Source organism: Papaver somniferum, chromosome 6 (assembly GCF_003573695.1).
Source record: "Papaver somniferum cultivar HN1 chromosome 6, ASM357369v1, whole genome shotgun sequence".
Taxonomy (NCBI): Eukaryota; Viridiplantae; Streptophyta; class Magnoliopsida; order Ranunculales; family Papaveraceae; genus Papaver; species Papaver somniferum.
Window position 1 is genome coordinate 55,768,137 of NC_039363.1, and position 16,175 is coordinate 55,784,311.

Below are 16,175 nucleotides of genomic sequence, written 5' to 3' on the forward strand. Positions count from 1 at the left end.
ATATCAAACTCATCATCTTCAAGTTGAACCCTTCAAGAATCATGTGGATAATTTTTCATCTCACATCCAATAATCAAATGTTGAAACTTTCTAAAAAATTATTAGTTATATGTTCACATTTTGAAGGACGGTCAAAAGTTGTTGTAGCCTATTGGTGTGCTGGTACATCCCCTTGCCAGCGGTGTGCCCTCTTGTTATCTGCTTCCATGATAGACATATACCTATTGAGGTATGTGGTTTTATAGACCTTTGTTATACCCCATGCTAGAGTATTCATATGAATTCCCTTGTGTTTACCCGTAAAATTTTCTTACATATGCCTAAAACAATATTTATCCATATTAGCAGGAAATATAGTTCAAGAGCATGTATCAATCATTTTTGCCTATCAGAGATGATTTCAATGGTGTATATCCCATCCTTAATAATGTTGAAAAATAAGAAGTCAGTTCCCATAGTTTCATAATCACAAATGAAGATGAAGATGCAAGAGGATATATACCATAATTTCCATCAGGTGGTTGCAGAAAGCAACACTCCTCCATGTTTTTCTCTGAGGAAATATCCATCTAGACATATGAATGGCACACAACCATTCTTCAAACCTCCCAAATATGTATTAAATGCCAAAAAAAAATAACTAAAATTCTTATCCAGATCGGGAGTAACCTCACCTATGATTCTTGAAAACGCGGGGGTACCAAGTACACCATCAAATTTTTCGTTCGACAACCTATATGGACAAAACCTAATATTATTGTAAGTAGACCAACTTAATGATACTTGACGATATGTATATAGAGTTTTAAATTTTTCTACATCTTCTCAATCAGTATGTAAAAGACAATTAGTCCGTGAACCTGATTGTTAAGAAGAGTACTTGGACGATCTCAAAAATCACACAAGATCAATCTATTCGTAGCCAAATATTCAATCGGAATTCTGACAAGTGATTAAACATGTTATCTGTCTTTCAAGATACGAATACGACAAGAAATAAGTCTCTAATCGATTATAATTAGATGGACGTATCTACTAAGATTTAATACGTACAACTCGCGTAAATATAATTATAAAATAAACAATATAATGCGGAAAAAGAAAAACACCAGACACCAGAAATTTCTTATCGAGGAAACCGCAAATGTAGAAAAACCCCGGGACCTCGTCCAAATTTGAACACCAAATTGTATTAAGCAGCTGAAGACACCAGTCCACTATCAAACTTTGGACATCAATATAGTTGTTTATGGTGGTTTTTAGCTTAGGGTTAAAATCGTAATACCTTGCATCTGATGTGACGTCACTCTGCAAGGAAACGGTGCCGTGAGTGCTAATCTCTCCACCGACATATTTATTGAGCCATTCAATATATTTACATGAAATATTATCCAGACTTGCGAATGTAGCAACCATCCCAAACACTCTGTAAATTTCGGCACATCGCCAATATAAGACTCACTGAGTACTTTCCTGTGCTATGTTTCCCGGCAGAACCCTTAATATCGGTATGGCATGATGTATTTGTGTTCACTCGGAGCGGAGTAGCATGAACCTCCAAGTACAAAAGTTAAGGCCATCGCACGAAATGCTTAGACGGAAAGCACACTGCATTCTGTAGATAAGGATTTTTGTGGCAGCATACAAAATCCAGCCAATTATTGTGATAACTCGCAAAAAAAATCATAAACCCGACTAATTTGCAAAATCATGGTTTCGCGCCCCGCGCAATACACTAGAACCCGTTGGTCGAAAAACTATGCTTAGCCAAACTAGGGGATTAAATCCGCCACAACGCACTGGAAGTGTGGCCACGCCCTAGCTTGCCGGCCCCACTTCCCATCGACCAATCAGGTCGCTCCAAACCCGCCACACTCACAAAGAAGTGTAGCCACGCCCATGCCTGGACGGCCCTCTTACATTAACCAATCGGGTTGTTTTAAATTCGCCACAGTGTTGAAAAGAAAGAAACCGCGCCAGATGGCCGCAAAGCCAATTGGCTTCCCAAAAACGCGCCAACATGCCAAACGGCATGCCAAACATTCCAAACGCGCATGACGAACGCGCCAAACACGCACATGTCGAACGCGCATACCAGGCACACATGCCAAACGCGCCAAACATGGCCACTCACCACATGCAACATGCCATATATACTAATTAGGGTTTCGATAAGCCAGACCCTAATTTAGGCAATATTTCCAAACCAACGTGCCAAAATTTCAGTGGCCATGGCTACGCCAGGTGCCAACGTGCCAGCCATGCCGCGATACCGCTGGCATGCATTAAAGGCGCCACTGTCTACGGAAGGTAGCCATAATCGACGGTTATCCTTCCTCCTGAGATGCAATCTCAGCCATCCAAGTTTGCCGCCAAACTGATAGACTTGTGGCAACTTTTAGGCAACCAACCGCCTAAATTCAGCGGCCATGGCTATGCCAGGCGCCACTTGCACCACTGCGCCACTAGCATGCACGAGCCATGCCATCCATGCCGCCAAAACTTTGGCCACGACACCAAAATCCCAATTTGGCCACGGCGCTAAACCCTAATTTCGGCCACAGTGCCAAACCCTAATTTGGTCACGGCACCAAATCCCAACTTTGGCCATGCCGCCATGCCACAGGCGCGGCTATGCCACTTATGCAACCGTTCCAATGGCATGCACGAGCCATGCGAGCTATTCCAGGCGTTTCCACTTCCTAGGAGACCAGGGTACGTTTTGTTGTGACTTGTATAAATAGGTCTCACCTATTTCCACCAAACAACAAGTTTTGGTCAGAGAAACGATACAACATACAGAAATCATCTAATAGCTTTTCATTCAGCTAGCCAGTTCAACTTTCTGATACAAGTCCCGAAACACCCACACTTCCGGAATCAACTATTCTGGTATCAACACTTTCTTCGCTTCCCTCCCTAAGACCAACACTTATCCTTCACTTTGTGACCGAAGCAAGCCTGGAACGGACATTTCTTGGTTTAAGCCAGGATTGTACAGATTGATCTCTCGAATCAAAAGTACTCCCGTGCAGTATATTGTTTAGGGTTTAGACTAGTTTCTCTTCCACACACACGAAATTACCAAAATCAGCAGAAATGATTTTCACCCATAAACAATTGGCGACCACAGTGGGAGCTTAATCTCTCGGTTACAATATCAATGTCCAATTTCTAATTTCATTCTTCAAACCGGATATCAAGATGGTAGAAGCAAACAGCGCAGGGTTCAACGGCTCAGTTGTCAGTTACTACACGATGAGGAATGAGTGGGACTTCTGACAGTCACAACGGCGTCGCCCACAAAACCCAGAGGAAGATCCATTTTGTTGGGAGACCCTAAAAGCGAGTAAGTCTTGTTAGACAAAGTACATAATCTGCTACTTCAAGTTTTCACGTTGATAATAGGAACCGATAGCCATGTTATCCCCAAAATTTCATCCCACACTTTCTACCGTCATACAACATTCACGGTTCCATGACTCTCCTGGAATATTTGTGCTACTAGCAGTCATGATCAAAACGACATTATTCTAAAATTCATTCCAAAGAATAATCCAAAACCCTCATAGGTAACAATTATCTATCAATCCAAAAATCAAAAAAAAAAAGAAGGAATCATACCATAAACTAGGCGTTTCGTTTGCCTTTCAAAAAAAAAAACCTAAGCAAAAAGAAGTCTAGAAGACAGAAGATATTCAAGGAAAATCATTCAGCAATGGCTTGCTCTTCTTAGAGAAAGCCTCCTTCGCATTTTGGAGAGCCGCCTGTTTCAGCTTCAACTCCTGGGAAAACTTCTCAACTTCTACCTCCTGTTGATTAATCAAATCCGCGGAAGGGCCGTCAGCCGCTTCAGCCTGCAACCTTTGGACCTAAGAATGACCTTCACAGAACCAGGAGACGTTGAACTCAAATCCCACGCACACGTCCCAGTGAAATTTCCAGCTTGAGATTACATCTTCAGAAAAAGTATGGCCAGTCACATTGCACATGTCATGAATAGAAGATAAAGCTTCTTCCACGCGCTTGAACATCGCAAATCGGCTAGTGATCTTTTTGGAAGTGGTAATATACCCATACCTTTCCCATATCTTGGTATACAGCGCCTCATACTTAACTGGTACGCTGAAACCTCCAATCAGCACGTGACCTTCATGAGGAGTCAAAAATGGAGGGTCAAAAGTGGCGCCTGCAATTGATTCCGCGACCAGCAGGGGTTCCTTGGCGACAATCACACCTGCAGCCATGGGAGCGTTTCCTATCATCATGGACACAACAACATCTTCACGACGATAAATCTCCATCTCCAGATTACCAGCGGGTACGGTTTCCATGATTGGAGACACAGTTATATCTTCATTTCCATGGATCTCTATCTCAGGGTCATTTTCAGAAGCGGTCTCCTCCTGTAAATACCACCAATTGAATATTTGTTCGGTATAAATAAATATTCCCAGAGGAAAACGTGTGGGAGACTCACCGACTCATCTGTGGGCCCATTGATATTGTTATTGGAAGAGGACTCGTTGCCCCGCTATGAAGAACTTTCCCCATCACCGTCAGACTCTGAGTTTTCTTCTTCTTCATTTTCCTCTTCACTGCTGAGAGGCTTAGTATCGCCAGACTTTTCTTCAGAAGGCATCACCTTTTGGCCACTTGCAAGTCTGGTAAAGGCGTTTATCTTGTTGAGACCCTGAATCAAACGGGAATAGATGTTCAGTGGCAAAAATTCAGAATATTTATGCAAGACGACCAAATCAGGAAGAAAATCATACATACTCGCATATTGGAAGAACTAAAAGTCACAAGAGCCGTCGAATCCGACTGAAAACCACCCGCACGGTTTTTAGACCTTCGCTCCTTTTTCTGGGGACTGTCCACATCCGATCTAGGATATTTTCGCTTAGCAGTAGAAGGCTCCCTCAACAATGGATGTTCCGCTAAAGTCACAGGGGAAGGCTTACCATGAGAACTTTCCACCACATCATTTACAAATCCATGGATGGCAAGAAACCCATCCTGCCAGAACACGTTATACCTGGAGGTTGTCACTGGACTTCGTTCTGAGAGAAAGAAAGGAACACTTTTAACTGGCTCAAGAACACGGACATCCAGAACAGCTGGCAAAAATTCTTCCGGAGCAACCGTTTGACGAGTAAATGGGACCCCTTGGCCAAATCCCATACGCCGAGCCGCCCTGTCAATATTATAAGGGACTGTCTTGAAAGACCCCCGGAAGAAATATGGCACGTGTCCAGGGATACAGCTTCGCATAAATAAAACCTCTCCAACGCTCATATTCTCTCCAGCAGAAAGCGAAGTCAAGTTCGGAGCAGTGGCGAAAGTGTTCGGCTGAACTATGAATGCATGGACTGGAGCCCAAGGACGAAAGCTAACGGCATAGGCATTGTCAAGGAAGTCAATGAGCTTTGGTCCAGATTTTGGGCGCTTATTCTACCAACGCAGTATTCTGGAGCCGCCACAAGACTCGGGAAATAAAGCCGACGGTTTGGGAGCATATTTTACGAAATGCTACCACAACCATGTTTGGAGAAAAGCAACGTGGAAATACGAATCCACTTTCATATAACCATTTGAAGCATACATGTCCGCGACCAGATGATCCAAATGGGTGTACAAAGAGCCAAGAAACAAGCCACCAATGGGAAGAACGACACCTTTCACCAATTTGATGGTGAATTTAATGAGCTCATGTCTTATCTCCTCATTGCCAGAACCATCATAGAAAATATCTCTGGATAGCCAAAGAACCAAGAATGCTGCAACATGAATCATGATGTTCACTTGATTCGGCTCTGACTCATCCAGGAACCATTGAGACACCCACCAGCTATAGAAGCACTTCGTCTCGTAATCCTTCCGAACGAACCCTTTTGACTTCGCGACAAGAGTGGCACGCATTTTTTCTTCATCATCAGACAATGTGACATCAAGATTCCCTGTTATGGGAAGGTTCAACAGGACGGCTACACTCTCTAAAGAGATGGTCATTTCGCCCCACCTATATATGGCCGTATGAGTATCTGGACACCGTATGGAGATAAAAGTAATCAAGCCCGGGATGTCTTTCCTGATTTGAAGTATTGCAAAAGCCATGACAGCATCAATGATTTGCGTCTTGGTCAAATTGGCCCTCATACAGTCTTGACTTATCATAAATCGCATCCATTTATCAAAAAAGCGCAATGGACTTTGATAGATTTTGAAGTCGATTGGAGAAGCAGGATACTCTTTCCTCTGAAGGCAAAACCACATTACGCTCCCCAGCCGAACCGACTGGACATCTCCTTCATTTTCTGAACCGGTCAAAAGGGTCGCCACATACTTGGGATGGGATCTCCTAAGTGTAGAAGACTGTGTAAAAAATTCATCATCCGTGTTTGGCTTGGAGTGGCCAACGTTCTTCGATATGGTGGCGGGACTTTTCTGAAGTGACATCCTAACGGAATTTCTTTATGCTGCTTTCACTATTGAAGTAACTACAACGGAGCAAAACCAGTAAAAGTTACTACTAAGAAAAAGGGAGCATAAAAATCATTTTTTCAACGGTGAAAGAAATCATCTTGGTCACAAACCAATTTGTTGGGTCACAAGCCGCAGCATGCACGACCAAAGGTGACGCACGACCAGAGGAGTGGTGGCCGAAGGAATGGGGATTTGCATCCACCCCAGCTTTATGCCACGAGAGGTATACCCTCGTCCAAGAGGGTACCACAGTCACGTTCAAAAAAATAAATAAAGAGGTAAACCCTAGAATTAGGTTTTTGTGGAGAAGGTTTAAACGGCGGCTACCCGATTAGGCATAATTACTTCGCATAAAAAATTGGCTTCATTACCGTTAAACTTGGCGGTTGATGTTATTACATACTACTGAAAAAGGGAAATTACTCACATTAAAGTATTTCACGAATTTATAACGGATGTACGGCTAGGTTTACACCAACATAGAAGAGTAAACAAAAAGAAGAAACACAGAGATGCATACCTGAAATACGCTCGCCTGCTTTTGATACTGCTTTGCCGCTAACTCCAAGGCGTGAGAATAAAACTGATGATACGGGATAAATAAAATGGGCAACGCCTTTTATAGGCACGACTTTTGGGAGTTTGAAAGGAGGAAGGTTTCCTATTTTTGGTTACACATGAAAAGAGACAACCGTACCCGCGCTAGCAAAGCTCCATGGCGCCAATAGTCCACGGCCAAGCTAGCGCCGAGAACCCGCTCCTAGCCAGCACCATCTCCGGGTCACAGCCAACCCCTAACCAGCGCCATCCTCTTCGCGTCCCATCCAGATTAGCGCACACCACCCAAGCTAACGCCAATGGCTCCACGCCAAGCCAGTCTCATCTCCGCGGCCAAGCCAAGACAAGCAGCTCCACGGCCAAGTCAATCCAAGCCAGCCGCGTCACGGCCAAGCCAAGCCAATCCAGCAACTCCAATGGCTCTACGCCCTAGCCAGCACCAGCAGCTTGTATCCTCCCAGTGCTAGCTTCTCTGCTCGATAGCCGATACACCTGCATTCTTATCAGCGCCAACCTTTCCGTTCCTGACAAGTGCCATATGTAACCCAAGCCAACTCCAACCGCGTCCTAACCAATTCCCTAGCCAGCAGCGCCATGAACCATGCCTCAACCAGTATCCAAATATGTCGCATTGGTGCCAACATCCCATGGCCAAGACGAATTTATGCAAAAGCCGCCAACACAAGGATCACAGATTCCTCATGCCTTCCACCAAAGGTTAGTTGAATTTCCTTGGCAATCTCTTCACATCTTGCTCTTTCTATTTTACTCTCGTCCATCACCATCCCATGCTTACCGCGCAACAATGCCACTGCTACGTGCTAAGCAGGGGACTTAATGTTGATAATGGTTTTAGCTTAGGGTTAAAATCGTAAAACCTTGCATCTGATGTGACGTCACTCTGCATGGAAACGGTCCCGTGAGTGCTAATCTCTCCACCGGCATATTTATTGAGCCATTCAATATATTTACATGAAATATTATCCAGACTGGCGAATGTAGCAGCCATCCCAAACACTCTGTAAATTTCGGCACCTCGCCAATACAAGACTCGCTGAGTACTTTCCTGTGCTATGTTCCCCGGCAGAACCCTTAATATCGGTATGGCATGACGGATTTATGTTCACTCGCAGTGGAGTAGCATGAACCTCCAAGTACATAAGTTAAGGCCATCACACGAAATGCTCAGACGGAAAGCACACTGCATTCTATAGATAAGGATTTTTGTGGCAGCATCCAAAATCCATCCAATTATTGTGATAACTCACAAAAAAACTCATAAACCCGACTAATTTGAAAAATTAGGGTTTCGCTCCCCGCGCAATACACTACACCCCGTTGGTCGAAAAACTATGCTTAGCCAAACTAGGCGATTAAATCTGCCACAACGCACTGGAAGTGTGGCCACGCCCTAGCTTGTCGGCCCCACTTCCCATCGATCAATCAGGTCGCTTTCAATCCGCCACAGCGCACTGGAAGTGTGGCCACACCCTAGCTTGCCGGCCCCACTTTCCATCGACCAATCAGGTCGCTCTAAACCCACCACACTCACATAGAAGTTTAGCCACGCCCATGCCTGGCCGACCCTCTTACATTAACCAATCAGGTTGCTTTAAAATCGCCACAGTGTTGAAAAGAAAGAAACCACGCCAGATGGCCGCAAAGCCAATTGGCTTCCCAAAAACGCGCCAACATGCCAAGCGCACATGCCGAATACGCCAAACGCGCACATGCCAAACACGCATACCAGGCACACATGCCAAACACTCCAAACATGGCCACTCACCACATGCGACATGCCATATATACTAATTAGGGTTTCGACAAGCCAAACCCTAATTTAGGCAAGATTTTCACACCAACGTGCCAAAATTTCAGTGGCCATGGCTACGCCAGGCGCCACCGTGCCAATGGCATGCACGAACCGTGCCAGCCATGCCGCTGGCACGCATTAAAGGTGCCACTGACTATGGAAGGTAGTCATAATCGACGGTTATCCTTCCTCCTGAGATGCAATCTCAGCCATCCAAGTTTGCCGCCAAACTGATAGACTTGTGGAAACTTTTAGGCAACCAGACACCTAAATTCAGCGGCCATGGATGCGCCAGGCGCCACTTGCACCACTGCGCCACTAGCATGCACGAGCCATGCCATCCATGCCACCAAAACTTTGGCCACGACACCAAAATCCCTACTTGGCCACATCGCTAAACCCTAATTTCGGCCACAGTGCCAAACCCTAATTTTGTCACGGCACCAAATCCCAACTTTGTCTATACCTCCATGCTACAGGCACGGCTATGCCACTTATGCAACCGTTCCAATGGCATGCACGAGCCATGCGAGCTATTCCAGGCGTTTCCACTTCCTACGAGACCAGGGTACGTTTGTTGCGACTTGTATAAATAGGTCTCACCTATTTCCACCAAATAAAAAGTTTTGGTCAGAGGAACGATACAACATCCAGAAATCATCTGATAGCTTTTCATTCAGCTAGCTAGTTCAACTTTCTGATACAAGTCCCGAAACACCCACACTTCCGGAATCAACTATTCTGGTCTCAACAATTTCTTCGCTTCCCTCCCTATGATCAACCCTTCTCCTTCATGTGACCGAAGCAATCCTGGAACAACCATTTCTTGGTTTAGGCCAGGATTGTACAGATTGATCTCTCGAATCAAAAGTACTCCGGTGCAGTACATTGTTTAGGGTTTAGACTAGTTTCTCTTCCACTAACACGAAATTACCAAAATCATCAGAAACGGTTTTCACCCATAAACAATAGTTGATATTGAATCCACCCTCCAAGTGATTCAGTTACAGTCACCCTCCTTACGTGTCTTGAACCTCGCTCTAATAAATTGATTCCCTTAGATGACGTCCTTTCAAGCCTAAGAGTTGTTTTAACCTCAGTGAATACTTAATTTTGATACCAATCTGCCTCTAACAGATAAGCATATTTTATTTCCCTTTAGATCAAAAATCAAGGCTTGGAAATCTATTTGCGATAGACAAAGCTAACAAACCTCACAATCTGGAAAACTTACACTCACTTGGATGAGAAACCTGGATCTTTTACCACCTCTCAAGAACAATCTTCAAAAGATCACTTAAGATCAATTTTTAGATATCTACCTTGAGGAATCACAAAGTATGGTATGAAGAGAACTTTGTGATTTCTGTCTATGTTGCTTGAAAGAGATTACTAAAACCTCGGTAACAGAAAATCGGGATACACGAACTATCAAGGTAAAGATAGTTAGACCTGGATTCACGAATCCCCAAAGCGAAGTCATTTAGTCGTAAACCTAACTATGTTTCTCAAAGGAAACCTAGGTTTATAGAGGACGACTCAAATTATCAACTAGGACAAGAAGTGTTCGGGATTGAATTTCCCAGTTGAAAGAGCGTCTCTGTTTATAGTTTTTCAATACTGAGGGTTGCTTACAATTCAAGATAAGATAATTTAGGAATCAAGCAAATGCTTTAGGTCTTGAAAATACAATAGAATAATATAAAATATGTTCCGGTTATAGAACTATATATAATGATTATTCGGTTTGGCAAATATTCCATATGAACAATAAACAATTTGATCTTCATAAAACACTTAAGAACTTAATCATGATTCACACCCATAAGTGTTTAAGTGATCAATGAAGTCTTAGAAGTTTTTAAGAGAGTCATAGCAATGCTAAACATATTTAGAAAATAAGTCTTTCAGCAACTGTTGAATTCTACTGGGACAGTTGGTGAAACGGTTCGTTAACCACAAGGCTAGTTCACAAGTCAGAGTCATATGGTTCGTGAACCGGGTTCGCCAACCTTACTCGGCTCAGAAACTCAGATGTATACTATTCGCGAATTGGGATCGCCAATCGTACTTGCCTTGTGAACTCAGATGGACACGGTTCGTGAACTGGGTTCGCCAACCTTAAGTTTTTTTATACCAACACCAAAATTCAAATCACCATGGTTCGTAAACTGGGTTGGTGAATTTTTCCCAACTGAAATTGCAGTTTGCGAATTGGTTTTCCAACCTTCCCCGTATTTCTGAAATCGGATATCCATAGTTTGCAAATGGGTTTGCCAACCTACCTTGAGCAGAAATATTAAAATTTCATGAATTTCTCTCTTATGATGTTTGAAACATTCCCAAATCATAAAATCACTTATATGGGAGAGTTTCAACTGATCCGCAAATTAATTCTCTGTTTTGAACTAATTTTGTTAAGGACCTTTGAACATATATATAAGAATCATATTTCGAGATTTTTAACAAAACAAGTGATCGAATTTTATATAGTGGTAAGAAGGTTGTCGTTCTCTCGGACTTGTGAAGATTGATTTAAGATTTAAGATTATGGAAAGAACTGAGACTATGGATTCCACCATTGACCAATTTTAAGTGATTCAGTTAATAACAATATTTATGCAATTCACACGTTCAATTTGATTCTAAGATATTTCCAATATTAGATTTCCAAAATATTAATTGTTAATCGCAAGTATGGAACATCAAGAGCTCTAAGCTAAGCATGCATCATCAAGAGAGAACACAACTAATTAATCAAAATCTTATAATCAATTATAGTTCAGTGCAAATAATCATAAAGAAATTGCAATAATAAATTAATAAGAAAATACCACTTTATTATTGGAACAACGCTTCCTCCATAATCTCAGCATATGATTCTAGTTCCTCATTATTACAAAGAAATCTAAATAGAAGAAATAAAAGAAAATTGTGAAACTGGCTACCGGCTCACCGACTCTCCCCTCCTCCCAAATGTGCTCTATAGCTCTATATTTATAAACACAAATACACATCACTCAAATATATTCTTCCATAACTCCAAAATCTTCTTCTTTTTAATTAAAAATATCTTCAAGAATTCTTCCTTCTCTTTATTCTATATATGTCTTTACTAAACCCATATCTTCTTTAATTCGCAGAATAAAATCCAAGATAAAATCTTCTAAGGATATCTTTCTTGTTTAATACAAGATAACTTCCTTTTTCTTCAAAACTTCATGTTTGTAAGGCAAAAAGATATTCTTATCTTAAAGATAATAAATCCTTTACCGTTGATACCAAATTTCCCGCCAATTTTTCTTTTCAAATCAAGGAAGAAGATGGAGCCCCCTTAACCAGTAATGGGGTGCGATTAGCAGTTGGCTCCCTGGGGTGCCCCTTATCCAAAACTGGGAGTCCGAATAACATGTGTCCTCCGGGTGCCTATACCAACTTTTCGAGCCGAATTTTCCAAAAATGTTTATTTTCCAAAAATACCTACAAACATATAAAACACCATAATAAGTAGAAAATCGAGTACCAACAATACAGAACATTGAGGACAAATTAGACACAAAAATGTGTCTATCAACAAGCTTGACCCAAAATTTATTATTTGTAAATCTACTAGAAGTCAAATGACATAGTGTCAATATATAGAATGGTAAGATAGTGAGTAGAATAGAATGGTTCAATCTTCACATACATGGTACAGAAGTTCTTCAAGTGTCTTCTTTGATATCCAGTCTTCGAGGGTGATGTATGATACTCAACTATCAAATTCTAACCTATTCAGAGACTTGACTTAGTAGACTAGAATTAAAGAAATAGTTTCGATCATCTAACATTGACAACAAGCTTGAGATATCAAAACTTGTGGGTTCAACTGAGAATTGCTCTAACAATCTCCCCCTTTATCAATTTTAGGGAAAAAACTATTCAATACATATAGATTCAAACTAAATAAAATTTTCAGCTCCAAATCCACTATGCTTGATTTTCTTGTCAACAAACGTCTTAAATTATTCGTACTTCAAGTTCTTCTATGGTTCTTCATGTGTTTGTTCAGCACCTTTGTTGTTGAAGATCTGTAGCAATAACAACTTATGAGAATACTCACAAAGAGCTTTGTTAGAATGAAAATTCACTCTACTGATTAGTTTATATACAAAAAATAGTATTGGTACATTCCTCAAAGTTCAATTGCACCGCAATTTAGAAGCAATACTAGGGTGATATATTCTCCCCCTTAGTCAATACTTACATCTTTTGCAGAATAGGTAAAACCTGTAGATAATAATCCACTCCCCCTTACATTTGCTCCGAGAATCCATATGTTGTAGTAAGATACTACATAATAATACTCCCCTTTTCTGTCAACAAAATTGGTAATAGGAAAAAATGGGGATTATAATGAATTAAACAAAAGAGTATTCAAGAACAGAGAACACATATCAGCTTTTAGTTTAGACGATACCACCACGAAAACTTGGTTTTTGCGTCAAGGAGACGTATAGGTACAAGTATCTCTTATAATTCCACATCTGCTCTCCCCACAAAGATACTACATTTAAGCTTAAGTTCAAAAGAACTCTCCCCCGTTTGATGTCATCCTCGAATAAACAACATGAGATACCTTGACTCTAATCACAAGAGAGATATTTTCTTTGGACATTAACAAACTTACTCGTCAGTTACGAATAAAGTAAATTTGTATCCTAGCATTTTTTTTTTCTTGCCAGTCACGAATAAAAAAGTTAAAAATATCGATCTTAATGTTAGATGCACTAAGATAAAAGATTTTAGTGAGAAAAATAATCATCGATATAAACTATTCTCTGCACCAGTTACGAATAAGAGAACAATTAATGCGATATGACTCAACATAAGAATTATAACTTCTCTAGACATGTACAAACGTAGAGATTAAAGTTCACCACTTACTCCATGGTGGCAACACAATCAAGGAAGTAAATAAAGGATCTAAGCAATGAGAATAAATCCCTACAAGGAGTTAACTAGTAAGAATTAAATGAAGGATTTAAGCATCATCTTCATCTCCACTCTCTGACTCACTTCAAGAAGCTTGAATTTTATCGTTTTCTCGGGAAACTTTGTACCAAGTAAACACATTTTTTTCCGTACACAAGTTCCAAGGAAGTAGAATCACAAGTACCGATTGAGTACGGAGAAAGACTACATATTCTTTTGAGATCATTATTCCTCGTACGATTGAAGGAAGTGTTGAATTGAAGTTCCAATCAGAGCAGTGTCAAAAGCTTGAAAAAATCTATGAACAAGACAAGTAAACCCTAACTTCTTGTCTTAGAGCTTCATAGTGGCCATTTGTTTTATAACCCACCCACATACGTCAAGGTCTTGAGCTGTCACTTCATGAAAATAAACCATGTCCGCAAATTCACGGCCCCAACGATCATTTTAATAGTGGAAGGACAAAGATTTGGAATTCCAAGTTTTCCAAAAACTTTCAATGTCATGGAGAGATCCTTGGCATGGAATTTCCAATTCTTCAAACTTATACTTCTTCCACTAAGTTTATAAGAGATAATTTTACATGATGGCTTCTCTTCCCTTGTTCTTGGAAAAGAAAAATCTCCCATCGGAAGACAAGTTATGGCATCCAACAATTCTCTATCCACTTTAATAACTTTTCTTCCAATCATGGTTTTGAAGTAAAATTTCTCAAGATTACCTTCATAGACATTTGCATAGAACACTCTTGTGAGAACGTCAAATACTTCACCATGACCATCAAATATGTCACCAAGGTTACACTTTTCAAAACAAGATAGTTCATTAGCATACAATTGATCTTTGACCAACTTCTTTTTAAGAAAAAATCCTCTAGAAATAATTTTTTCACAAGCCTTAACACAGTCATCATTCACAAAGATACAAGAGAAGACCCATTAGAGTTTTTCTTTGATTTTGTATCGTCCCTAACTCTACCCATGTTTACTAGAAATAATAAAAATTGTAGGCAAAGAAGGAGGAGAAGAAGAAGAAGAAGAAGAAGAAGAAAAAAAAAAAAAAAAACTTACTTGAGAAGCTCTATGTGACCGAAATCACCTCAATTGATGATCTTGATAAAAAAAAACCCTGAACTCAAATAGGAATTAACAAGATTTGGAAATTGCAACAAGAGTTAGAGAAAGTGAGTTGGTTCTGTAACCCTAGCTCATTCCTTTTCTGCTTGCAAACTGTTGGAGAATAAGAGATAAGGAAAGTTCGTGAACCTTTGGACCTTATAAGAGTTATATGGGCTTAGACCGTTCTTGTACCACTACCAACAAATAGATATCTAGAAATATTAGATATTACAACTCAGGTTCACAGATTAGTCTAAAATAATTGACGAATTAAATTCAACCAAATATTTGTGAAAAAATGGTTAGTAGATGTTAGGGCACTTCTCGGTCGAACTCGCAAGTGTTGCTATCTTAAGCTTGTTTGTCAATATTAGTGATCAAAACTATAAGTCTTGATTTCTAGTCTACTTATAGTGATGTCTCGAACTAGGATAGATTGTGTAGTTGAGCATTAGACTTCACGACGTTCATCAATTGAAGACGAAGAACTACTAAGGCGAGCGTGTGGAACTTCATCAAAAAAAGGTATGTGGAGAATAAAACTCATCTATCACTTGGAAAGTTTATTTCTACTCTATATCCTATATTGAGGCAAAAGTCATATTACTATATAGTTGTCGATTATGCACATTTGAGATTTCGAGCTGAGTTTAACTCTTCTCGAAATATGTGTTGGTAAGCTTTCGCTTCAACCAAGTTCATCTTATATTCTTGACAAAAGTCAAAAGATGATCATATGAAAATCATCGAGTAACATCTTATATGGTTTGTGTGATACAATCATTTGGTGTAGACTTGGAATGTTTCGTTATGATTATTTCAATATCTTGAAAGTTGCTTTGATGCTAATAGTGTGTGAAAACGTCTATTGTCATCCTCTAAGAAAGTTTCAATGATTGAAATAGAGTTTAGAACTATTGGATTATGAACATAGTATGCATTCTTGCATGTATGTAATCCATGACCGGAACTAGAGTACGCATACATGTATGCGTACTTGTAATTGTGGAATTCCGGGTACCAAGTACACGTACTGGTACACATATTTGCGTAACGTATAGGTCCGGGAATTTCTGTTGGGTTTTGGAAGTGTACTAAGGTATGCGTACCCGTACGCATACTGGCGAACTCAAACCCAGAGCGCCCACTTAGGTATGCGTACCCGTATGCATACTTGAGTGGTTAAAGTTCTAAAATCGGTTAGCTCATGAACTAATACATTAATA